At 38.8% G+C, this 25,366-nt stretch overlaps 1 long non-coding RNA gene across 1 annotated transcript; it reads left to right on the forward strand.

Moving 5' to 3' along the window:
* The first annotated feature begins 3,335 nt into the window (after positions 1–3,335).
* LOC120733852 lies at positions 3,336–21,336 on the forward strand. The gene is made up of 3 exons (XR_005695911.1): positions 3,336–3,682; positions 16,066–16,072; positions 21,327–21,336. It is a non-coding gene; the product is annotated as an uncharacterized LOC120733852 (long non-coding RNA).
* The last annotated feature ends 4,030 nt before the right edge of the window (positions 21,337–25,366 follow it).

The following is a 25,366-nucleotide window of genomic DNA, read 5'->3' on the forward strand; positions in this document are numbered from 1 at the left end:
TGGTTCAGTGTTTTTGATATCTGCACTTTACAAGCTCTTATTCAGTCTCTTATGTGCATGTGAGAAATGTCACGTACACAAGCAAGCAGGCATATATCGCAAGAAACAGTGCCATGGATTTTCACTATATGTAACAAATACATGTCCAGAGGTTATTAGTTTATTTCAATTGTGAACATATAGACTCAGATCTTCTTGTTTAGGTGTGTTAAACATGAACATGTGGCAACATCTGCAAATAGCAGTTGTTAAATATCATACTGATTTAATCCACAGCTGTGGCTCAAGAACAGTCGTTCAGATACAGATAGTCAACTAATCTATTACTCTGATCCAGACTAGATTATATCTGAAATCATCAAATAGACTGACAATATTTAATTCTATTTATTTATTTATTTTTCATTTAAATTTCCTTGAAAATAACTTTATTGACTTTGGGGGTCCTGATGCATTAACTCTTGGGTCAGAATGAAAAGGTTCTGCAATGGCCCTCTTTTGATGTTAATTTAAAAAACCCCAAAAACTACAGTTTGTTTTTAGCAAAGCAGCACAGTCATAGTTTTGCGACTGAAAGATATGGGCACAGATATTTTTCTGACTGACCTTATTACATATACTCGCTGGTCACTTCATAAGGTGTACATGTCAAACAGCTCATTAACTCTAATATCTAATCAGCCAATCACATAGCAGCAACTCATTGTATTTAGGCTTGTAGACATGTTGGAGATGACCAGCTGAAGTTCAAATCAAATTTCCGAACGGGGAAGGACAGTGATTAAAGTGACTTTGTTGTTGCTTTGTGTCAGATAGGCTGGTCTGAGTATTTGAGAAAGTGCTGAAAAAAACTGAGAAAAACAGAAAATATGCAGTGAGCAGCAGTTCTGTGGGAGAAAATGCCAGAGATCTTTATCCTCTGGAGTATGTGCATCAGACTGTTTTGATGTTAACTCAAATAACCACTTGTAGCAAATAAGGTGTGCAGAAGAGCATCTCTTAACACACAGCACATTAAACCTTGAAACCATCTACAGCTGCAGAAGACCACAGTGGTTGCCACTCCTGTCAGGTCAGAATAGGAAACTGAGGCTACAGTTCAAACAGGCTTACCACTGGATAGTAGAAGGTTTAAAAAATGTTTCCCGCTTTGATGAGTTTTGATTTTACAGTCAGACAGAAAGGAACACACCGTTGAGGTGTTTTGGCTCTACAAAAAGCATTTGATACTTTTAATCACAACCTTTAAGCAAATTAAGCAGGACTTGTGTATGATTGGCTATTTAGATGACATTTATCAATATGCATATATAAATAACACAGATTCTGGTTCATTAAGGGTAATGTATGGGGTGCCACAGGGTTATGTATTTGGACCATTGTTGTTTGCATTATTTGTTTTCCAGGTTTCTGAAGTGTATTTTATTTGTTCATGACCCAACTGTTTTGTTGCTGGGAAAATTGAAACACCTTGGAAATCAGTAGGTCTACTGATTGTTTAAAAATGGCTTGAGTCTAATAAATTGTCCCTTTGCCTTGGAAAAGGGAAAATAAATGAATGAAAATGAAAATGAACAAAGCTGAAAGTTCTTTAACCTGAATTTGTGGGAGTTAGTGTTGATAACAAATCTAACAGAAATTGCATATAAGTTATGCCAAAGCTAAAATGCCTAAATCTATTCCAGTACTGTACAAAGTGAAAATTCTTATGTCAAAAATTACTTCACGTATTGTTCCATATATGACTTACTGTTTACTGTGGACTTACTGAGGTGTGTGGAAACACAAGACAAACATCAAGTTTTGCCAAAAATCCATAAGAATGATAACAAAAAACTCTATCAAGAGTCAACAAATCCATTATTTATTCAGTTAAATATACTGAAACTCAAAGATTTTGTAGATCATAATTCAAATTATGTACAAAGCATATAATAGACAGTTACCACTTAATATCAACAAGCTGTTCAAAATCATAATGAAAGCAAATCAATAGGAAATTGCATTTGTGAATACCCCAAGGTTGGCATCAATTAGAAGTGTCATTCTGTTACTGGGGTTACTGGGGTATCTATACCCAGATTTAAAGATATAGTTCATTTAATTTCTTTAATGTTACGTGATGATTGTTGTATTGGGCTCGGTGTTATATAAGCTGTAGCTTCGCCCTACACCCTTTTGGTGTGTTATTTACTTTATTTTTCATCATTGAATTTCTTGTGATGCAAGTCAACTGAATAAAGATAATAAATCGATCTCAATCTCAAAATGCTAAAGATGCTAAAAATGACAGCGTCAACACAGCGTTTAATCTGTTATTAGACTCAATTGGCTTCTCTCAAAATGTAAAAGAACCCACCCACCACTTTAATCACACTCTAGATCTTGTTTTAACATATGGAATAGAAACTGAAACTTTGGCAGTGTTTCCTGAAAACCCTCTCCTGTCTGATCATTTCCTAGTAACATTTACAATAATTGATTACACATCAGTGGGGAGTAGACTTAATCACAGTAGATGTCTTTTTGAAAGTGCTGTAACAAAGTTTAAGAATATAATCCACCCACTATTGTCATCTTAGATGCCTTGTATCAACACAGAGCAGCTACCTGAACACTACTCCAACAGAGGTTGATTCTCTTGTTAATAATTTTACCTCCTCACTGCGTACGACTCTGGATACTGTAGCTCCTGTGAAAACTAAGGCCTCAAATCAGAAGTACCTGACTCCGTGGTATAATTCTCAAACACGTAGCCTAAAGCAGATAACTCGTAAGCTGGAGAGGAAATGGTGTGTCACAAATTTAGAAGATCATCATTTAGCCTGGAGAAATAGTGTGATGCTTTATAAGAAAGCCCTCCGCAAAGCCAGAACATCTTACTACTCGTCACTGATTGAAGAAAATAAGAACAACCCCAGGTTTCTCTTCAGCACTGTAGCCAGGCTGACAAAAAGTCAGAGCACTGTTGAGCCAACCATCCCTTTAACGTTAACCAGTAATACTTCATGAACTTCTTCACAAATAAATTTTAACCATAAGAGAAAAAAAAAATACCCATAATCATCTCACAGATGTAATATTATCTACAGCTAGTTTGAGTACCATTTATATTTATGTAGAGTCTTTTTCTCCAATTGATCTTTCTGAGTTAATTTCAATAATTACTTCCTCCACACCATCAACGTGTCTTTTAGACCCCATTCCTACAAAACTGCTCAAAGAAGTCCTAACACTAATTAATGCTTCAATCTTAAATATGATCAGCATATCTCTAATAATCGGTTATGTGCCACAGGCCTTCAAGCTGGCTGTAGTTAAACCTTTACTCAAAAAGCATCTCTAGACCCAGCAGTCTTAGCTAATTATACGCCAATCTCCAACCTTCCTTTCATATCAAAAACTATCAAAAGAGTAGTTGTCAAACAGCTAACCGATCATCTGCAAAGGAACGGCTTATTTGAAGAGTTTCAGTCAGGTTTCAGAGCTCATCACAGCACAGAAACAGCTTTAGTGAAGGTTACAAATGTTCTTCTTATTGCCTCTGACAGTGGACTCATCCCTGTGCTTGTCCTGCTAGACCTCAGTGCAGCGTTCAATATTGTCAACCATACTATCCTATTAGCGCGATTAGAGCACGCAGTAGGTATTACAGGTACTGTGCTGCAGTGGTTTGTATCAGGTCAACTCCCTGAGCCTGGTTCTGCTGGTTCTTCTTCCTGTTAAAAGGGAGTTTTCCCTTCCCACTGTTGCCAAAGTGATTGGTCACAAGGGGTTATATGATTGTTGTTGTTTTTTTCTCTGAATATATTATTGTAGGGTCTACCCTACAACATAAAGCGCCTTGAGGCGACTGTTGTTGTGATTTGGCGCTATATGAATAAAATTGAATGGAATTGAATTGAATTGAAATCGATATCGATAATAGATCTTAAACTGAGCATTTCTTTAACATTTTCTGTCATGAGTTACTCAGATGGCTTCCACAAGCCTCAGATTTCAATCCAGTAGAGCAGCTTGGGACAAAAATATCAGATTTTATTTCCCAGTATCTGGTTGAATATATGGCACAAAGAAATAAAGCAGTTCTGAAGGTAAAAAAGTTATCCAACCGATTAACAGCAATGCGTACCTATTTGTAGAGTGCAAAATTTTGTAATGAAACATAAAACTTTAAGGTTTAAGGTTTTCAACCATCAATTTACTGCAAATTCTGCCAAATTTAATGGTGAAAAAAGTCATGTTTTATGCCCCTTGTTGTTCGGTTCTTTTATTTGCAATGAGAAGGTGGCATGTGAATGATTGTGTAATTGGTGCAGGTGGATGACTGAAGCCTAGTAGCAAAGTTCCTGAACTTTGGCTCTGTGCTTTAGTGCTTCACTCAGTCTTCACCCTCCATGATTAGAGAAGCCGAATCCTATGTATTTGTGATCTTCAGTAATACTGGCATTTAGATGAAATGGAGCGTAGCTTAACTGAATTGAACTTAATGTTGAGTGTCTTTCTTAGTGAGGGGGAGAATCCCAATAAAAGACGCATACAATGATCGAGCTTGTTTTGCAGGCCAAGCCAAGTTACTTTTCACAGTGAGCAGAGCGGTTGGCAGTTTTTCAGGTTTTTGGTCACATTACTACACAGGGCTGTTTGCACAATGAAAACCTTTGTGTCTTGTGCATGTCTTCTTTCAGCAGTGTGTACACAAAGAGGGACTTTTGAAAAAAAAACTTATCTCTAGTATCAATTCTATGAAAATCTAAGTTGAAATGTCCTTCAGCATCCAGCAATTAATGGCACTTGGAATGACCTGAGCTGTGTTAGATTAATGGCTGAATGTTGTAATGCGTAATGCTTTCTTTAATAACACTTATACATATGACAAAGTAACAATAACTTCATTAAGATCAACATATCTCTTTCTGGGTTCTTTGTAACCTCCTAGATGAGTTGTCGATGTGCTAATTTTGGTCGCTCCTGTGAAGCTTCACCACTGTTCCAAGCTTTCTCCATTTGTATATAATGGCGCTAGAAATGAACCACACTGCCTTATTAGGCTTTGTAAACTTTTGCAGATTGTCAGTCACTTTGTTTCTCAGTTGTTTGTTTGGATGTGTTGCTTTTTGAGAATTTTTAGCCTCCTTGACCCAAAATGAAATCATTTCTTGATTTAATTTTTTTGAGTGTGTTTAGTGAAGCTGAACTCAGCTTTCCAAAAAAATGTGGTTAATCAGAGTCCATTCATTATTTAACAAGGGGGGCAGTTACTTATTTGGAACCTTTCTCCCTTAATCAATGAAATCATCATTTAAAAACTGCTTTTTGTTTTATGTATGTTAAAATTTGTTTGATGATCTGAAACATTACAGTGTGACTAAACAATAGTAAATCAGAAAGGAGGGAAACACTTTTTCAAACCACTGTTAATCCATTAAGGAACCTATAACTAATAAAGTGGCCACTGCATGTATAATTGGACTAATATTGCCTAACAACAAACAGCATTAAGCCTTAAATTTTGCAAGTTTCTTTTATTTTATACGTTTTTTTTTTTCTTCAGTTTTATGTAAGTGTTACAGGCTGTTTTTTAATATGTAAAAAGTGGTTAATGGTAACTGAAGGTTAAATGCGTATTTTGGTGAACTTAACAGTTGTAGCTTGTGTTTGAAAGAGATTTAAGAAATGCTTAATCCCCTGATCTTTAGTGCGGGAAACAGGGTTGGTTTAGGCCTGGAATAATTTGGCAATAACAGTGTGGCAATGAGTGGTAAAGAGTTTATAGCCTGGTGATTTGCTCTCTGAGCTTGGAAATAATTTGGATTTTGGTGAGTAGGTGGCAGAACTGTGGAACTTTAATAGGAAGTGAGTGCACTACAGGATCCTGGTGGTTTGTCATTGGATAAAGATAGATGTAGATTGCTCTATACAAGTTAATTATATTATTTGTTCATGTTTAAATGTGTTGGTTTGTAAATTTTTAAAAGCCATATTTATATTGAAACGTATGTTATTACACTAGAAGTTATGCTGCTGTTACATCGCTCCACTTGTGGGTGTGATGCGATTTTTGGTTATGTTTTAACATCGAAACTCTTACTTTCTGCCTCACTGTATAAATTCCTTCATTTGATGTGAATGTTGGATGTAAATATTAAGGATTGGTACAACATGGACATAATTCTTAAGATACTGGGAACAAATTTACCTTCACATCGCTCCCCTTCCCTTCTGTAGTCATTGCTTTCATCCTTCTCCCACTCTTCCTTAGTCACGCTCTGCCATATATCTCTATCTCCCACTCCCTATATCTCTCTTCCTATCTACATCCATAGCCCTCTATTCTACCCCTTCCCCCTCTCCATCCATCTATCCTTTCCTCCTGTTGTGTCAAACCAGCTGCTTCTCTTTCTCTCTCCTGGGTTGCTGAGTTGAGTGCTGAGGAGGAAGAAGCTAAATCCAGCTGCACATATTTCACAGGGACAGAGAAAGATGTGGATCTGAAAGAGAGGGAACATGGTGAGACAACACATTAGACATTTGGGGATGGATGAGGTTCATATGCAAGAAACGGGATAAACACAAACTAATTGTGAAGAGCAACAAAGTGAGGCACGATGTGGAAACCCAGAGACAAATTTGGAGTTTGGAGGGGGTCTGGGGAGGCTTTTGAGCTTTGATCTGGGCTACGCATTGTGTGTAGGTGTGTGTCTGTGTGTGTCTGGCCTGTGAGAGAAACTTATTGCCAGAGGCCAGGGCTGCAGGATTAGGGAGCAGCTCTTGTCTTCTGGCACAAAAAGCAAAAAAGCAAAAACAAAAAGTACCCTCCTTCAGTTTTTGTCCACTTCACACTTATTTAGACACTGCTGTGTGAACACTAGACTGATGTTCTGTAAAACCCTTAATTTAAAGAATCTTATTTATTACAGCATAATTTAGATGCAATATTTTGGTATAATTAAAACAATTCAGCTCTTTCATACTCAAGCTATTTTTCATGTATAAGTCAGTTTACTCAGTCTGATTGATACTACTCAGGTTGAAAGAAACTGTTGTGCAACATCTCTTATGTCTGTGAGGAAGTTTTGTCATGTCTGAAAAATAATCCTGTTTAAGTCTGGAATTATCAGGATGCCACTGATTCTTTATATGTAGGTGAAGGAAGCAGTGTTTGATTAAACGTCAGAGTTTCTCAGGCTTTCCTATGATCTAACCTATTAAAACATAATATAAATATAATTCTTTAATATAACTGTTTATTGTTTGTATGTATTTGGGATAATAGCATTATATCTTTAAAATTAGTCCAATCTGAGAGATGTAAATACACCGGATGGTCTAGCGCTGCTGTGAAGGCAAAATGTAGTTTTCCTGCAGGTGTGCTTTTCATGAACGACGTTTCATGCTCAGTCAGTGGATCTAACCTTTGCTCTGTTTTAATCAGGTAAAGTAGTGCTCCAGTAATCCATTGTTTGCAGCCGTGCTGCTGTGAGATACATGAGAGTGTGTCTGTGTACGCCTGCTAGTCAGACTGAGGTCTTGTAGAGATTGGAGTGGCCTTCAGGTCAAAGGTCAGATAAACACAGCTGGCACTCTCCTCCTGGCTGGCTTAGGAAAGCTGTTTTCTCCTCTTTTTATTTTCTCCACCTCCTCTCTCTTCCCTTATCTCTCCCTCCCTCGTCTGTGTCAGTCTTATTTTGTGTCACGTCTGCCTCCCTCGTGATCTTTCTTTTTCTCTCAGTCTTTTAGTTCAGCAACTTTCTTGCCGTCTTCGTATTTCCTTCTCTAATCCCTTTGCAATTTTCTCCCCCACCTCTCTCTTCGCAGCCCTTTAACTCTTTCATTTACCTTTTTGTTACTATTCTTTCCTGCTAGTTCTTCTTCCTTTTCTGTCACTGTGATACTTTTTTTTTTTTTTACAGTTTGCTCTGATTTTCCTCTCTATCCCTCCTATTTCCCTTGTTGCTTGTTGCTACTCCTCTTCACATCTGTTGTCTCTTTTCTCTCTCTGTCTCTTCATCATCTTGGTTCAGACTGGAATGTTCCCCTGATCGCCAGATCCCTCTCATCATCTCTACACTTTTATTAATAAATCATTTTTTTCTTATTTCAGTCTCCTTTGTGGAGCTATCTACACATTGTGGCCAAAACTATTTGGATACCTGATTTTTATACGTGTACATTGACCGGTTTGAATGCAATTACATGAGCATTATTAAACCTGGCCTTTGATGTTGGACTCAAAGTCAGAGCTATCAGTATATCATATGGACATATCCTTTCTTTAGGATCTTAGGAGTCTTTCAGAGTTATTGTAAATATTATCTTGTGGTTTGCAAGTTAAGCTGTTTATTATGCTTGTTTATTATACAATTTCTTTTGTTAACCCCTGTTTATTGTTTTACTTTTACTGTATCTGTATAGTTTTGTGGCTGCAGTATTTGTGGTAACTTATTTATTGTGCCGCACATTGTGCTTCCACCTGTAACGTCGTGCTGTATAAATAAAGTTTTACTTTCTTGTTTGCTTTTGATCTTTATACCTAAGCACATGTGTTGTCCAAGTGTACAAAATCCATTGTTTTTGATAAATGTTTTTGAAAAATGATTAAAAGCTGAGTATTTTTGTAAGCATCTCAAACAGCCTGGAGTGATCTGTTAACTTGCTGGCATGGACTGATTTTCATAGATCATCCAGCAGACCTGTATGTGACAATGCAAATATCTGATTTAGTTGGATTTGACATTGCACAGTCTTTAATCTGCCAGCTCTTTAGTACAAAGTCTTTGTAATGTAATGTGACTTTGCCCTTGCAAGATTGGCACAGGTGATTAAATCTGGTGATTTCAGAGAGTGGCCGTGAGAGTCATGTTTCCTGCCTCCTCAACCACCTGCTGCTTGCCCAAACCAACCAAAGTTAAGAACTGATTTAAGGTTGCTGTCCAAAACTGATCCTCCTGATAGTGTCTGGATTTAATTAGTGAAAATGACTTTCTTGTCCATGCAGTGGCTGCTGAGATATTTCAGCAGACCAACATTGCCATCCTTCTGAACATAGCATGGGTAAAAGAAATAGGAAGTATCTACTTCTTTTTCCTGTGTTTCCCGTGTACTGTTTGATAAATACAAAGGGTTTACTGATGTTTAAACACCTGATTATGGGGCTGTTGTTGGAAAATTTGTATTGGATTAGTTTACACTAAATTGTGTCCTATAATAGGTCATTTCCCACGAGTCTTTGTTCTCAAGATCTTAAGGCTGGTTCTGTTATGAACTGAAGAACAAGTGGACACCTTTGACAGGCCGTCAGCATGTTCTTATAGAGGCTTCCCCCTTCAGTCAAGAAGATTAGAGTCTGTGCACAAGATTTATGCGTCTAAGTGCTTTGGTGTGTATGTGCACGCATATGTGCGTTAGGAAATATTTGCTCTAAATTGTGTGCACATCTGTAAGTTTGTTTCAAGATTCTGTGAGCTACACGCCGGAGAGTCTTTCATCCAGTTATCATTTCTAGTGTCTGCTTCCCTCATACAATTTAGTTGATCAAGATGTCTCCCCAAGAATGTCAAACAGCAGCTTCCTCATTGTCTTTAGTTGCTGAGATTCCATCCATCAATGCCATCTCGTAGGGGAACCGTATCCCAAAAAGCAAAATGTGGGCAAAGAATATCTTTGTGTGAGGCTCACATGTGTGTCATATTATCTCCATACAAATTAGAAAAAAAAAAAGAAAAAAAGAAAGCTTCAGGAAGAAAGCCACCAACTTTCCCCTAAATAGAAACTGTTTCATGTGCTTTGTTGTAGCTGATGTTCAGCAAATTCTGCTAAAATACCTGCCTTGTGCCTTTGAACAACAACATTATTTTTGCTTTCTTCACAACTGCTGGATTATAGCCAGACTTTAGAAAAGTGTTTGTTCTTTTAAAAGCTTTTAAAAGCTATCTGTCCATTCATCCATATACTACTGCTGCTCGGCAGACTCAGAGCCACCCAGACCTCGATATGAGGCTTTGACATAGTAGTTGTCTCCTAACTACTGCCTACAGCACACTGAGGGGACACCAAGGTAACTGAGCCTTTTCATGGTGTCCTGGATCTATGTAATTTCTTTTTGGTTGGTCTTAACCAAAACACATCATGACCAGATCTGATTTCCTCCTACCTGGAAAACAAGAGCCAATCATAATGTAGGACAATCTCGAAATGTGAGATCATTCCCACAAAAGTCCCACAAAAACTCCTGCCCACCTTACCACCACCCGATGGGTTGAACATGTTTCTCTCTTTTTGCAGTGCACTGGCACCATGGCATGCGGTACAACAGCTCTGTGGGCTGCTCTTGCTTGTGCTGTTGCTGGTCCGACAGTTGGTTACGGGGAAGAGCGACGTTATAACGTTAATGTATATTACAATGACATTATAATATGCAAACAGCTGAAATGAAACGAGTGTTAAAAACAAAGAAAGTATTTTTTCATGCTTCTTCTGTTCCTACTGAACTCAGTTGCTCCTTTCCCTGTTCTGCTCACTTGTCAACCAGTCAGCTATTTGACTGGTTGACATGTAGGTGGGCTGCTAACTATTGGGTTTTTGGAGGACTGCACGGGGGCATGTTTGCATAAGTTGAAAACCACTCTTTGCCTCCATGAACGGGTTTGTATAGGCAAATACCTACACAAACATGCACAACCACAGTACCATAAAGCAAGCATTAGTTATCAGACGGCAAATTGTACATTATCAAATCTACGAGAATACTTAGCTGGACACTTGAATTGTTTTAGCTGAGACGTGAATTCCTGTATCAACTTCGAGAATCATAGCAGGAATATTATAAGTGTACAGTCCTTACTTCTGTGTGTAAAGTACTTTTGAATGGAGCTTGACTGCCCGGCTGGTCAGCAGACAGCAGCACACAGTTGTGGGTTTATTGATGTGAAATAGACAATTGATAAAATATCAGCACAGAACAATAGAAGACAAAAGACTTAAGTGAAAGCTGCGTGCTTAAGTGAATAAATATTCAAGCGGGATTACATAAAGTTTAACAAAAGGTTACACCTTTCTGCTGGAAGATGTCAACTGAGAAAATATCCTGTTTGTTAGAGTTGTGGTCTAATTGAGTGAAGCACATACGGATGTGGTAATTGTGTTTAAGGACATTTCTACAGTAGGTGTGCACTTTTTCTTTCTTTGGGCGGTTTCAGCATTTGATGTTATGAATTGCTGCCCTTTTGTCAACTTTTCAAATACTGTTTTTAAGCACACAGGATGCGTCACCGTGATGCAGTTTTTTGTTTTGTCTCAGGAGGCGTGCCTGACCTTTGGAACTTCCAGTGGTTCCAGGGCATTTTCTTAAAGATCTCTAGCATGTGGCAGTCTTTCCTCTGCTCGGTGCTGGTCTGATTGCTTTTCTGTATGCAGATGTCAAGGCTATTCAGAAACACTGTCTGATTAATTCATGCACTCCCCGCCCTTTCCTAGCGCTACAACTAAATTTACACCTCTTCTGATTGTCTCCAACCAGCTCTACCTGCTTAATATGAAAACTGGCCTGCTTCAAGGTAGGCTGGGGCATCTGCATTGCATGCAAAGGAACTGGTTGACTCCTGACAAGAAGCCACAGCTGCCAAATGAGAGACAGCTTCATCATTGTCTTCATGTTTCAGATGGATGGCAGTGCTGACAGACAGGTGGAATAAATTGGCAAGGAGATCAAGGAGAGACAAGCTTACATTTCACCCCCCCTTTTGCTCTTGTTTTTATAGATTCAAGGTGTATTTTTATTCAGATTCAGCAGGCAGATGATAGAGACCGTTGGCCTGGTGGTGCATATGTTTTGTTACAGTGAGTGAATGCAAAGCATTTGCTTGTACCAATTTTCAGAGCATATAGCACAACACACTTTGCATAACTGTAGAGCCTAATAGCTATGTACATGTGGGGCACGATAAGATAAAAGAAATGAACTTGTACAGTTAAATTCAGAGTTATGAATGAATGCACATCAGACTACTAATATTCAGTTTTCTTTCCTTTTCACAGTGATCTGTTGTTGTCTTTGTGTGAGGCTGGCGTATAAGAAAACAAAAAAGCGGCAGCTTCTCACCTATAAGTCATACATAGTGTTTCCTACATTTTTAAATGCTGTTACTTTATTTTTCCCTGAAGTAAACAAACCTTGTTCAGTGTGATTCCAACATAGTAACTCATCAGCAATGACCTGATGACTGTGGGAACCATGGGCAATATTTCAGAGTTTCTGATGAAGTCAGCAGATATCTGGGCCAAAACTTCCTGTTATGCTTGCAGGTCATTTTACATGAAAGTGGATACATTTCAAACGCTAGTATTGTGTCACAACAATGATACAATATTAGCGATTCTGAGGATATATTTTAGCAAATGTGTCATCAATGATAATCATTTCCTCAGAAGACTCTGTGAGTGGTATAAATAGCTGTTGAGTCCTTAATAGTCACTGTTACAGGCTGTAGCAGCAGAAAAAACAACAACAAAAAAACCCTGAAGGCAAATGGTGTTCGTGCACGCTAAGTCTTTTGAAAAGCTGCATCTGTATCACATTCAGTTTTCACACATTCGGAACTTCCCATATAATGAATAATATGTTCAGTTTGTGCTGAAGATGTTAGATTATGGTTGTAAAATGGCTCAGCATACATGCATAGAGGTACGGGGTCATAGATGTATGGGGTCTAAGCAGGCTTTTGCACACCCCTGTCCTAGAGACCTTTGGTTTGTAGTGTGTTTGTAAGGTGGGAGAACTCACTGGTGTGTCTCTCCAGATCATTTTGTTTGGCTGTGCTTCCCAAATCTAAGCTTGACTGCTATTTCTAGATTGCTTTGTGTAACTGATGTCTTGTAACTGCATGTCTGTAATGAATGATGAATCATGCTGCAGCCCTACAACTTGACTTGTGTGGGGTAAGATGTCACAGGTTGCCATTTGTGTGAGGAGAACTGGTGATTAGCCAAGTTTGTGTTAGTGTGGCCAAAAATACTCGTGCTTCTTCAGTGTCTTGTGTATAGTTGTACAATGGCAGGAAAGTTTTTTTTCTGCAGAAAATCTTTCCCCAAATGGATTGCAGTAGAACTCTGGCAGTCTAACCCTGAATCAATGTGCAAACCAGTGAAAAAGAAAGTAAAAAGAAAACCAAAGAGAGCCCTTAAAAACAAACAAAATGCCTACTTTGCATCTGAAATAGTTGATTCTGTTCATCTGTACGTATCGTTTTCAGTGGGAATAACTTTGCCTCCTTTTGATTTAGTTCCTGATACAATGCATCACCTTGACGTGCCCACTAAAGGCTGCTGTTTGGTTACATATATACACTCTTATAAGCAGTGATGATTTTCAACAGGCCAGTTTGAATCAGAAGTCACTGTTTGTTCTCTGTGCAAATGTGATGTCCGATGCACTATAGATGCAGAGCGCACTGTCAGAGAGAAACCTTAAAAACAGCAGCTAGAGATGCACAAGCTTGAAGGAGAGGTCAGCCAAATTTAAATTGGGTATGGCTGTTCACTTTGCATGGATGGAATTGCAAATCTTTGTGACTGCACCTTAAAGAGATGAGACTTGTCTCTTTCACATCAAGCAGCTCCATTTACATCAGTATAAGCTTACGGTTTAACACATATTTAAAGCAAAACTTTGTAATGGAGCACCTAAAGTACTTTTTTTTGCCGTCAGAGCCATTAACAGGGACCGTTCTATCTTATTTAAAGGATGGTGTCTGTTTGCTGGACTTATGGTTTACTTTTCAAACTTTGTGTCAAAGTCGAGCAGTCCTCCTGCGCTTTGGAACCACATGGCAACTTCACATGTTGTTTCAACACCCATTTCCATAAGCCATACCCTAAACTAGATGTTTAGTGGTGTTTTAAGTAAAACCTGAAAGGAGCAGAGGCCAGAGTGGAACCAGATAGATCATTAATATATAGAAGAAAGCTGTTTATTTGCATCATACAAAAAAAGAGTTAATTGTGGAAGTGTGCGTGTGAAATCTTTCTGCCCTTTCTGCATGGGCATGGATGTAACATTAATATCTATTTGTACACACTTGGCAGGATTTTTGTTGAACAATTTGGTGTAAACAATCAAAAGTAGAAAAGAAAAGACCTTTATTTCCTGTATGTGTTTTAACCTAATGAGCCATCATGTAGTGTGTGACAGATTTGGGTTTATAATCAATATATAACAAAGGGGGATATCTTAATCATCAACCGTTTTAAGCGACCTGAGCACTGAACCGTGTGAAGAACAAATCATTTGCTTTTTTCACAGCTATAAAACAAACAAACAAAAAAAGCGAAAGAGATTTTACGGCCCACGTGATTACCTCTGTCAAAAAACGTGACCGCAGTGGCAGTTTACGGCTTTCAGGAGGGCCGGAAGCCAGGTATTCCCCACCATACATATAATTAAAACTGATTATATATCTGTATCACTAGCTTTGCCTTTCTCAGCGAGTCCTTGTTTTCTTTTAGATATTCTGCGCAAGCTGTTGAAAACCATGAGTGTGGGACTTGATCCTCCTTAGGTTGCTTTTCTTTTCCTAAGGGAAAATTGCATGTGATTAAAGAGAAATGTCAACATTTTCCGACAACTTGTAACCCTGCACTGCATAGCTTCTCTAATAAAAACAGAAATTATGAAGAATACTCTTCAGCCGAAGTGACGAAATAATCTGAAAGCAGACAAACAAAATGTTTTTTCTGTTGTGCATTCTCCTTCATGATGAAGAACATTGAACTGTAGAGATTAATTCTACTTTTGAGAACTAAGAGTTACCAAAAAAGTAGTGCCATTCTGCATAAAGAGTGCATGAAAATGAAAAGTTTTATTGTGTGTATTTTTATTTTCATGTTTATCGTTTGTGGGGGTTTTGTCCATATGCAGACATTCTACGAGACAAACTTTCTTTGCTTCCCTATTTATTAACAAATTTTGGAGTGTTGTGACTGAATGATTGTGGTAAAAATCCAGGGGGATTCAGGTGTGACAGTGATACTGTTGTTTTGACAGCATGTTAAGGTGAAGTCCCACCTGAACTATTCAAACATGGCAACTGAAGTCATTGCACACAAACCCCATGTGAGCCTTTGATAAGCCGTGATTGGAGAGATGGAAAACAGAGAACAATAAAAACTAAAATCGTAGACGAATGCATGAAAAATGCCAAGAAAGAAAAAGACAAAGATGGTAAGCGTGACTGGAAAAGTCATGAAACAGAAAAGAAAGAGCTGGAAAGACAGAGCAAGGAAGAGACACTGAGAGAGTAAGGACTTACTGTGGACTTACTGTAAGTCCTCAGTGTGTCACTCTGATATCTAAGCCTAATGCCGACACCTAAGTGGCCCTCATTTAGTCCGTTAGGAGCCACCCCGGTCAGCACATGTAAGTGAGGTGGAAGCAGACGCAGAAGAGGACAGGATGTGCAGGTTAAGGTAGGGATTGACTGGATATGGTGCAGCACAGATGTAATCCTGTCTCTCCGCTGCTTGAGTTTCGATCTCTGTTGACGAGGCCATGTGTTGAGATTTGCTCCCGGGCCTGGAGATACTGCATCTTTGAATTTGTATCACAAAACTGTGCAGCCAATTTGCTACAGGACAGTGACAGAATATGCGGAAGAGAGAGTTTACATCTGTATACCTGCGCAATCCTTCTAACCCCCTCTGGGGAGATAACAGGTCATTTTGGATTCTGCACTGTTCAGCTTGAGGTCCTGGCTGTGTGCTTAAGGCAGCAGCAGAGAACACAGTGCTTCACTGTCTTAGTAGTCTTCACACAGGCTTCACAGACAAAGTGCAGACAAAAGTCTGAGCTTACACCTGTAAATGTGCCTCACTCAGACTACCTGCTGTAATCCTGTGAGCCGCCACAATCCGCCAGTACAAAGAGAATTGATGATAGGGTATTATTGCAGTATAGTAAATACGGCCCACCCTTAGAAGTGCCTGAGATTATATATTAACACTGTTTTCCTAGATGCAACTGTACCAACACTGAGCTGCTCTTTAGTTTGTAATTAGATGATGGATTTCTAGATCAATCGTTGGATGAAACTACGTTGTGATTATGGTTGTTTGTGTAGATTTCAGCTGCTTAACGAATAATAAATGTTTAGCCTAAATTGTTTTGTTCACTCTATCATGCAGCGTCATTAAGATGATGATGTTCTACAAAATCTGCATACTTAAAAGGTTAAGTAATGATGCCAGTATTTCACTGTAATACCTGCCGATCATGTCTCAAAGCTTTTCAAAATATAGGTTATGGCAGAACTGTTATTACAGTCACAGATGTCAAGTGTCTTATATAGTCTTACCGTAAACTGTAAGATTCCTGCCACCAGAGATGGTGTGGTGAATTAAAAGATTATTTAAGAAATTGCAAACTTTTCTACAACAAACCATGTCTTGGAATAGAGTAAAATAGATTATTAGAAGTGTGGCTATGTTGACTGACAGGTAGATATACATTGTTGCTACTGCTGCTATCTGCCTGCTCAGCATCACCTCAGCTAATTAGAGTCACTAACCTCGCCTTTTGCATTGTGGAGCATTTTTTAAAAATCCAGCTATTTGACAAATATCAAGGCTTGTGTGATTGCTATGTGATTATTTGTAGTAACAACCTGCATAAGGGGTCTGTGATCAAGTTGTGGAGGTTGAAATTCTAGAATTTTTGTTTTATGTTACTTAACACTAACTAGTATGCACTCACTAGGCACTTTGTTAGGTACACATGTTCAACTGCTTGGTAACACAAATATCTAATCAACCAATCACATGGCATTAAGACATGTGCCTACATGTCTAAATGCACTGAGTTTCTTTTACTGCTCGTGTCAGCCTGCTGAAGTTCAATCGAGCATCGGAACGTGATATGGCTGTTGGTGCCAAGTGTGCTGGTCTGAGTATTTCAGAAACTTCTGATCTGCGGGGACTTATCATAATCATGTCAATGGTTTACGGTCAGAAAAGGAGAAAGTAGCCAAGTCAGTAAAAATGATCTTTTGATGTCAGAGGTGAGAGGAGAATGGCCAGATTGCTTTGCACTGATAGGAATTAAACAGTAACTCAAAAAAATCACTTTTACAACCAAATGCAGGAGAAGCAGATGGGCTACAGCAGCAGATCATCATACCGGGGGTCACTCCTGTCAGCTAAGAACAGGAATCTGTGGAAAATCTGTGATCTGATGAGTCTTGATTTCTGCTGCGGTGTTTAGAATATGTCATAAGCAACATGAAAGCCTCGATCCATCCTGAATTGTATCAACGGTTCAGACATTTATGTATTTCAGATGCACCCGTACAGTCTGTTGTTCTACCTTGCTAACTAAGCAACCTAGCATTAACTGATAGCTTACCCTTCCGCAGTCTGCTCGGTCCAAATGGTCATTTCTCGCTCGAAAAAACTGATGGAAATGACCAAAAAGCATTCTTCTTTAGTTAGTCGAAGTCTTTAAACCTTCACAAACTAAAGAGTGACGTTGTGATGGTGACTCTTTCTATGTAACAGGATGATGGTTATTCGTCTCACCTTAAGGGTAAATGTTTTTATACATTTAATTGAATCACTTCTGGTGATGATCTAAAGAACTTTTTCTTTTCTTTCTTCTTTTTTCCCCCCTGTTCTTAATTTATAAACTCAACATGGTCACTTACTTTACGGATGATAGAAACTAAGTTGTTTGACTGGCTTTTATAATCAGATTGATGTTTCTTAACCTGATTGAACTAACGAGTCTCAGTTAAAATAAGCAGATTTTCAATGAAGTAAAGGCAGCATCAGATAAATCCTCTTGATTCTTGTTTGTCTCATTTGGACTCCAACAACAACAGCCTGGCTCAGGGCAGTAATAACTTCCCAAACTATTTAGCAGAAGTTCAGTGGCTTTGAATAGCAGGTAAATCCGAGTCACAAAAAAACAATGGAGGCTTCAATCAGCGACATTACAGCCTCGAGTTAAATGTTTTGCCTGTTTGTCACAAAGTCACTTCGGCGAGGATGGGCTTTGAAATGCACAGATGCGCAGAGATCCTGCAATGAAACGTCACAATAACTCAGCTAAAGAGGCATGTGATTACAAAGAAAGCTGGCATACACATGTGCGCAAACATACAGACGCTCTTCCCGTTTACCGTTCTCCCTCTTGTTCTGGCACAGTCGGTGTGTCAAAGTGACAGAGGAGCATTTGAATAGCTGTAGCAACAACATTGAAGGCAGGGCGACCGCGTGATGCAAGACTGACACTCTTAACCTGCCTCTATCAACACGCACGAACTGCTTCAATGGCAGAGTGGCAATTCTCTCACGGCTCTAGTCAAAACAAGGTGTTCACACACTTTGCATTGGCCAGAAAGCTCCTCTCTTCTACACACAATCCTTATTTGTTGTATTCACACACATAAAGAGCACAAAAAACAACATGCTGTTCTCATAAACTCAAAAGAGCCCCTGAATCCAGGTGAAAGCCCCCATTTCCTATTGATTTCACCTGTTAAATCCACTTCAAGCATGAAGAAAAAATGAAGTTTACAAAAGGATTTTCAATTCCTAAGAAGATTTGGATGCTTACTATGGACAGGCTGCAACCTAATATTGAAAAGATAGTCTTTATAGTTTGTAAATTCATGGTAGAGTACAACAGTCTTTTTACTAATCTGTTAAGGCCTAGAGATAATTAAATTTAGCTTTCTGAGTCAATCTTGGGAAACTGATATAAAAGATTTTTGGCAGGATGATCCCAAGAAAGCACTTTAGGATCTTCTTATGTGCACAAATTAATGGATGAAGTGTCATGCTGTAAAATCAGAGTTATGCCTCCACTGTCTTTTGTCAAGTAGTAGCTTTCCAGGACCAAAATTTGACAGGAAGTGTACAATGTGCGAAAATACAGTCACAGAATGTGACCGCATTCAGATTATACAGATATCCACATTAACTACTTACATTCAGAATTGAAACAGAAATTCTGAAATTCCTCAAAAAGTTGCTGCAGAGTTTGCTTTTTTTTTTTTTTTTTAGTAACAAGAAGGTTCAGATAGATACACAAGGGAAATTGTTGAAATAGTCTGAGGTTTAATCCTTTCATCGCTCTTTCTGATCATGCCTCTGGTCATCATTAAAACTCTTGCTTGTGGTTTGCCTCAATCAGCTATGGTGTTTTTTTTACCCTGGAGGAGTTATGACTAAATTATTTTTAACCTGTGACAAAAAATAAGCCCTTGAAAAACAATCTGCCTTACAGACAGCCCACATAATTTCCACTCTGAAAGACTGAGAGAGATTTTACACCAACGGTGTTTACATTAGGCAACAAACACAGGTGTAAATGTAGCATGTTGGTTTATGAATCTGTATCCCTTCATAGAGCTGCACGTGGTAAATTACATGGTTGAAGGATGGTTGGGTATAGGATAAGGGTTGAGAATAAAGGTTGAGAAAGCTTCGTCCAAAGACACCATTAAAATTAGCACGTGCGCGGGAGATGCTGAAGAACTTTGGAGGATTTCTTGCCCACTCTTGATTAACCTGAAGTCCAGATTTAAATCTTTACCTCAGAAGAACAGCCTAATCACAAGCAGTTGTTCCCTGCAGCATGCAGTGATACTCTAACAATTAAAAGTAAAAAAATGAAGATGATTAAATTAATAAAGTGCATGCATATGTTGTACATATTAACATTATCATATTTTACAGTGAGCAGAACAAGATCAATGGACTTTTACACTTTATTGTGGCTATCTTTGATATTCCTTATAGAGGTCAGTCCCCCTTTAGTGCTTGACTATCATTACCTCACAGATAGTGCTTCCTGTGGAGTGACAAGAACGATTTTGGTCTACATGATCTTGAGGTTAAGTAGAGGAGGTGAAGGACAGTGTAATTATCACCGTGCAGATTTTCCCTCGAGTCCTTTGCACTGTCTCTCTCGCTGTCTGCTTTCCTTTCCTTAGCATGACAGAATTCCCCGAAGCGTGACCTGTCAGTTACTGCTGTTAAAAGAATTGGCTCACAAACAAAAACAAAGGAGCCGAGCATTGGCGAAAGCATGCACACGTGAGTAGCTGCAGTAACAAGTAAAGATGCAGGAAGTCTAGTTCAGAGCACACCCTGGGAGACTATTACTCTTAATGTCTGGCTTTGAATTGAACAGTCAAAACAAACATAATCATGCACATACAGTGTGCGGGCATTAGTGCACAAATAAATAGATTTACATTATGTGAAGAAGTTTTTGATTCTGCTTTTTTTTTTTTTTTTTTTTTTAGTACGCACGCAGTCAGCTGGACAATTGCAAGAGCATGCATGTGCATGCGTAAACTGTGGCTCATGATTAACACTCCCAAATGACTCATCATGACATTAAATGAAAATGAGAGGGCGATCAAATTATCTTTTATCCGCCGGCTGCTGCCTGACAGAATCGCAACTGTGTTTGAAAGTTACAATTTTTTTTAAAAAGCGGAAAGCCTCTAAGGCTGGGCTGAAGTTCAACGGTTTCAGGATGTCTGCCATGCTCCACCCGTGTACTATGTAAATCAGACAAATGAGCAAGATTGCATGATGTAATAAGGGAGAAGACTACAATGTTTGGGTGTGTCAGAGCATGGAAAGTTTAAACCAATGAGGTACCTCGAAGACAAAGAAAGGCATGAAGTCACCTTTGGAGAGCCTGTTTTTGATAGGCATGAGAATTTTGAAAAAACTATTCAGTGCACTTCCGTGAATTGACGTATTATCGAAAATCACTCATACTCAGTACTTTTCACTTCAAGTTTCACAAACATGCCAAATGTTTTTGATTGGTTGCCTTCATCTAAGGAGTCATAGTTTGTGTGCAGGGAAAGTTCATTATTTTTTGCATTATCATCTTGATGCATTTTTGCATTTAGTTCAGCATGTTAGATTAGAGGCAGTTATTGTCATTTGTGATGGCTATCCTTTTCATAACGCTACTGAAGGTTTGCGATATTACTGTCAGTTCTTGGATGTTGTGTTTTGGAGTGCAGAGCTGTGTTCAAAGCGCTTTCCTGCTTTCCATTATAACATTAAGGGAGATATATACAGAATATCTTATATTTGATCATCATTTTATAAGTCATGATTTCCAGAAAGCCTCATCTTGTGTTACTTCTAATATTAAAAGATGAAACCTTAGTCTTTGTGGCTTTTGATCAACACATTCTTCTTGCTCCTGTAGGTTTGTCTACAGGTTTAACCTGATTCTGCCTGTGACATGGACAATTGCCTTGCAAGTATTCGAAGAAGCAGAATTTGCCAGTCAGAGTTTCTAGTAATAACTCCTTTCAAATATCATCCTCCATTTTACTCACGCCATCGTTTGAAGGTGTGAGATGTGTAGCTCTAAACATTTTGACAGTTTATGGAAAGTGTTCATGCTTTCTGCAACTATAAAAAAAAGCACAGTGAAACTAAGGGCTTGTCATATTTCATCCTCACTGGAGGAACATACCTACCTCTCAGGGTTTTTTCCCAATCTTTTGTCACATTTGAAAAAGAAGCGTACAGCCAGGCAAGTAGTTTTGTGAAGGACAAAGTGGCATTTTTGTCTTATGCTTCCACTGGATGCCAAGTCATGGAATCAGCATTACTGATTGTAATTTCAATTTCACGGTTATCAAGGCAGCGGCTATTGAGATTTCGTCAAAGAGCTTAGACGTGAATCTCCGAGGAAACATCAGGGGATAAACATAAACAGATTGCAGTCATAGTTAAATATAACACATTCAGATATGGGTGTGGAGTAGGTACAGTGCATAACTACCACGAAATTCCACCCACGCTGTTTTATACAAATGGTTTGTGTAAGTTCCGTGAGCTTTGTTAGATTCAGACGTGCATGGCTGAAGTCAGTCTGTCAAAACTCTTTTGTGAGTCATGCATCTGTCAGTACACTGTAGCACGTTAACAACCAGCGCCAACTTTGTAAAAGTCAGTTCACAACATCCCATGTGGTTCTTACTGTATTTTCAAGGTATTTGTTGTGACTTGCTGGTTTCAAGTAGTCTGAACTCTTGAGTGTTATAATAGAATTTTCAGTGAGTGACAGGTTATGTGGTTTTTGTTAGAAATACCTCACCTTACAGTGACATCTATAGTAACACTGATCCAGTAGTGCTCTATAGATACCAATTATAGGTTGGTGTAAAGGATACTAAAAGATTCCTGCATACATGGAGTGGAGTGTTGGATTTTCCTGAATTCCTAAATTGCTGATGTAGATTTAGATGACCTCCATTAGAATAACTAGGCAAAAAAAAAGGTATTATCAACATAGAAACTTTGCAGGAAGCTGAACTGATTGTCAGGTGAATGCCATGTTATTACTGAACCACGCTGAGCTTGTCAAACAGAATTCTAATCAATTCACGTGAGGGTGTCTGTCGGTTGTATTTCAAGTAAAGCTGCCTCGGGCCAAAGAGATATCAAAGACACTGGGCTGTGACAGCTCACACCAAGAAGAATCAACACCTGTGGATTTTCAGATATTAAAACATTTAGAGTCTTTGTAAAGGTGGATCATGTAAAGGCATGACTGCCTGAGGATATGAACGTTTGTTTTTGATCAGTGGAATCTATCTGCATTTTTCGTCTTTTGTCTCTGCAGCTGTTGTTTGTTCTCTTGTGACCTGAATCAGGATGAGAGCTGATTTAGCTGAGCTAATGACACATATCACACTACAGAATCATCACTTCAGTTCCAACGCATCACTTCACTTTCCAGCATTTTGAACTGCTGCTTAGATCTGAAGCTTCCACTACGTCTGCTAATCAGCATTACATGCAAGTCAGGTTCAAACTTGACAACAAGAACAATTCAGATAGTAGTTCTGTTTTTTTTTTACTCTGCAATCTGTTAAATTCTTTGGCTTGTAAATATTATATATATATATATATATATATATATATATGTATGTATATATATGAATTGTTTAACACTCAGTTTGCAAGTTTGTTTAAAACCTTGCATCATGCAGGCGAATACTAAACTTTCATTATAAATGTAACTGAAGAATAGCTGCATTATTTTTGTATAAGTTCATAATAACTTATAAATTGGCAGTATTGGTAAATCTACCACTTTGCTAGAAAATGCTTTAAATAGAAAAGCAAGTTGTAATGGGACTTTAAAGGAGCCAAAGGGCAACTGTAAAAAGTTTTCACTCTGCAGTGTGATCATTTGTCTGCTCCAGAGAGCTTTAACAACTCTTATAACAAATGTCAAAGTCTCCATTTAACAAGTGTTTTTCTCCTCTTGGCATTCGCTCCCACCTGTCTGGTGTCAAACTTGTCCTTTAATTTCCCGAAAACATATATGTCTATGTGCATTTTTCACCCTTAAAAAAGTTCCTATCTTTTTTAATTGACTTGTCTAACAGATGGGCTGTCATATAGGTTTCTCTTAACAGCCACATCCACGATTCACCCACCAGAGGATAATGGCCAAGTGGAAAGGTGCCTTTAGGTGCCTCCGAGCCCTTTTTCTCCTGCTACCTTGGCCTGATTAAAACAATTGAAGGGGAACACACACAGGATACTTGACCCAAACGGTCTATCGCAGTAAATTGCTTTTGTTAGGTGAGGCTAGTGCTATGCCTGGCCTGCCTATCTGCCCGTGTCTAGAGGGGATTTGAGATGCATATACATGAGCGGTGCAGGTTGGGAGGGGAGTCAGGTGGAGTCCTGGAGTCCAATTTAGGTCTGCTGGGAGAGGTGAGGAGCACAAAGGAGAATGGAGAAAAGGGCATGAGGCGAACCTAATAGAGCTTCCTGCTAACAAGCCCCATCTCTGGGCTTTAAGTCTGATGTCACCACATCTTCTCCTCCTCTTCTAGGAACGCTCACTGTTTGCCTCTGCATAATGTCCCACACTCATTTTGTTATGCTGTAATGCTACTTTCTCGCCTTTCCTCCTCTCACACCAATTTGGAAGGGCAGCAGTGAGTTAAAGACCATTTCTCTTTCTGCCTCATTTGTAGAGGCATAGAATAGCGCATGTTCTAGTGTTTGTTTGCATGTTTGTGTATCTGTGCATGTGTGTGTGTGTTGTCTGTCAGACAGGTGCTTTGTTAAGCTGCTGCCAATCATTGTCTGGGTTGTCTTCACCTCCCACGGGAGCGAGGTTTTTTCTTCCACACACCGTTTGTTTGCAAGTGTAACCAAAAGGCATGCAGACAGGTTCAGGAGAGGAGATTACATCTCTAGTGGTTTTTTCCCATCTTTTTGATATTTCTCATGCGTCCCACGCTCCAGACAGTCACAGGAGTTCATTAAGGTGGAGTCCTTTTTAGCAGTGCTTGGGGTCTGATAGGAAACAGGTCAAAATGTTTCTCTTAGGCAGCATCTTCTTTTTAACAAAGTCAAAAATTTTTTTACTTCTTTTTGTTATCTAAGTTCAGGTTATGGAAGTCATACTTCTTGTATGTGAAAACTAATTTCATCCAAGATGAAAGTGGAAAAACTGACTGAGGCATTTCTATATCGATTAAAAATGTGAAACTCAAAAAGCGAAATCAACATGGTCACAGCCTCTTTAGCAAATCCCCTCCTTCCTAAAAACTGATTTCTCTCTAAACTCACTGTATTAAGGCTTAAAAGGAAGCTACTTTGATTCACTGGTATCCAAACACATTAAGCAGGAGCCCAGTGCTTTCTGCTGGGACAAAACTCTTCTAACTCAAGCTAGACCCTTCCACCGTGTTGGTGAAGTTGGTTGCTTTATGATCATTTTAATTGCATTTTCTGACATATAACACAGCGTGCTGTAAGGTACAGACCATCTAAGAAGTTGATGCTCCACTTTTGACGTTCTTTATTCTGTTACGTGATCAATACGCTAACGTTGAGGTTTCAAAATGCAGACATCAGAAGTGATGGTGACTTTGACCATATTTATTTATATGCACGGTGTATATCAGCGGTCCCCAACCCCCGGGCCTCGAACTGGTATCGGTCCGTGAGTCATTTGGTACCGGGCTGCGAGAGTTGAGGCTCAGGTGTGAAATGTATAGTTTTCAGGGTTTTTATCTGTTTTCAGCGTTATTTTGTTATCGTTTTTATCGTTTACTCGGTTTTCCTGGGTCTTTTCACGTGTGTTATGAATAAATTTTCTTTTTTTTGGTACCGGTACTAGTTTTATTTTGTTGTATTTATCCGCGACACCTTAAAGGCCGGTCCATGAAAATATTGTCGGGCATAAACCGGTCCGTGGCGCAAAAAAGGTTGGGGACCGCTGGTGTATATGATCGATTATTGTGGTCAGTATAGTACAACCTAGTACCATTCATTAGTGTACCTTGTGGGCCAAAGTCTG

The sequence above is a fragment of the Simochromis diagramma genome, unplaced genomic scaffold (genome assembly GCF_900408965.1).
Source record: "Simochromis diagramma unplaced genomic scaffold, fSimDia1.1 OVJJ01000216.1, whole genome shotgun sequence".
NCBI lineage: Eukaryota > Metazoa > Chordata > Actinopteri > Cichliformes > Cichlidae > Simochromis > Simochromis diagramma.